The following is a 2,375-nucleotide window of genomic DNA, read 5'->3' on the forward strand; positions in this document are numbered from 1 at the left end:
CTGAGTTCCGCCTTTATACCAACTGTATACAGTCTACTCTAAAGACAGTATACAGTATATTATTAGAGTATGAAATGAAATTCAGCCAAGATAATTAATTGCATAAATCCACAAAGAGCAGTAGGTGGGAATCCCTTGAAAGTGATTTTTTTTTTCATACATCCAAATCAAACACCAGTCCAAAGGCACCACACTATCACATGTAACAGTTACATGTTGAGTTTAACATCTACTTAATCAATTCAATTACCTGCAGTTCAACAACTTGTGAAAAACCCAACAAGACCCTTTGTCTCTATCTATGCTTCACATTGATGACCTTTTTTTACAGGATGAAAACACCGTCAATCTCTTTTCTCTCATCACTCTCTGATCTGTGCCAGTGAAACTGGGAGCTGAAGTCATTTTCATTTTGAGTCCTGTGGCCCGTAAAGCAGAAATTGCCATATTCACTGCTTTAAAAGGAATCCAAAATGTCACAAGCTGGAGGGATTGTTGTCCATAAAGTTTTCATAAATGTCACTGCAAACGTAACAGCCAATAGCAATTAGGTGTTTCCTGAAAGGCCAGCTCTTCACAACAAAAATCCTTTTTAATGACGCACAGTAAGAGAGAAGCTGGTGTTACACAGACATAATTGATGCAATTACTCAGGTTTTTCAGTATACATATATTTGTGTTATTTGTAGCATTACTCCTGTTAGGCATTTAAAATTTAACCTATTTTGCATAATTAATAACATGTTTGATTCAAAAATGTATCATTCTCACCAAAAAACCTCAGTGTCAGTTATATAAGTGGCCTGTAATGACTGACCAATCAGAATCTCATTGGGCAAGTATTCTCTCTAGTCTCCTAGCAACAGAGCATGCCTCTCTGCTTGTTGATTGGCAGTCTGTGTGGCTTATATTAAGGCTGTTTTGGCCTAGCATCAAATCTGGCTTCATTTTTTAAAAGCATAATTCCATGTTTTATACTATTTATGTTAAAAACAAAAACAAAGGCTAATTTGATCAAATAGTGAAATAGTAAGTGAATCATTAAAATATATTCTGGAGTTAAAATTACACAAAATCAGCTATAAGTAATAGATTCACGCTTCACTTAATAATAATTTAGTCAAGATCGATAGAAACTGACCCATTACACTATTATTAAAAGCGTTAATCATCATCATGTCCATTATGTTTAACAGTACGGTAAAGTTGTGGGGTACAAAGATAGAGGCTAAAAACCCTCTCTGCTAAAACCCACCTAACATTAAATTTACTGGGGCTATGTAAGTAAGAAACATTTGATGAGCTTGTTGGGTGTTAGCATGTGTTGATCATTTTCAGAGAAAAGGTTTATTTAAAGACTTTCAGTCAGGATTTAGAGTACATTGTACACCACTAGTGAAGGTTAAGAATGATCTTTTTAAGGCCTCTGACAGTGGACTCATCTCTGTGCTTGACCTTAGTGTAGATTCGATATTGCTGTCCACAATATTTTGCTACAGACATTACATGGTTTGTCTGTAGTAAATGGTATTAAAGGAATTCTGCTGCAGTGGTTTGAATCATGTGTATCAGATTCCAGTTTGTGCATTTAAATCGGTTTTCTTATCACACAAAAGCTAGTCACAGAGTTCCACAGGATTATGTGCCTGTGTAACAGGGTCATAAATCACATGTTATGTTATAATTACACAAAATTTGTTCTAAACCCCCAAACTGTTCCTTTTATACCTGACTTTTAGGACCTCCAAGCCTGTAGCTTTGTTCATTATCAGTTAGAGCTCCTCCTCATTCTTTTCTTCTTCTTCTTTGGTGCAACCCTATAAATACAGTATACCCCTTTTGCCTCTCCCCTTTTCTACAATTCCCCTGTGGGAGAGGTTGGTATAATTTCTTTCCCAACACTGTAAAACGCTCATATAATACATATTTAGCCACCTGGATGTTTCTGATTGTGATTTTAGTTCAATTATTGTCATTATTAAGCCTGTTTTTTGTTAGATGTTACAAGTGTGTAGTATGTGTATCATAAATGGGTTTTAGGCGCCATAAATGAATATATACTTCTTGCTAGCTTGGAAGTTGTGGTGGGTTGAGCTAACCCTCTTCCCCACTGTTTGTATTTGGTCGTAGGAGCTGGAGTGGGCAAATTATTTACTTGGAGGCCTTTCTTTCTTTTACCTTTTTTATCAGGTATGTCAGATTTTGTGTTGTTGTTTTTGTTTTATCTTATGTCAAATATGTTACGTGTAAATCCATACTTTATGTTTAATGTGAAAATAAATGCCAGCCTTTTCTACAATTCCCCTGTGGGAGAGGAGCTGGAGTGGGCAAATTATTTACTTGGAGGCCTTTCCTTCTTTTACCTTTTTTATCAG

This window comes from Aulonocara sp. 'chitande type north' Nkhata Bay, linkage group LG7 (assembly GCF_057382095.1).
Source record: "Aulonocara sp. 'chitande type north' Nkhata Bay isolate Kocher_YH1m ecotype deep benthic linkage group LG7, A_spYH_male_GT1.1, whole genome shotgun sequence".
NCBI classification, from domain to species: Eukaryota; Metazoa; Chordata; class Actinopteri; order Cichliformes; family Cichlidae; genus Aulonocara; species Aulonocara sp. 'chitande type north' Nkhata Bay.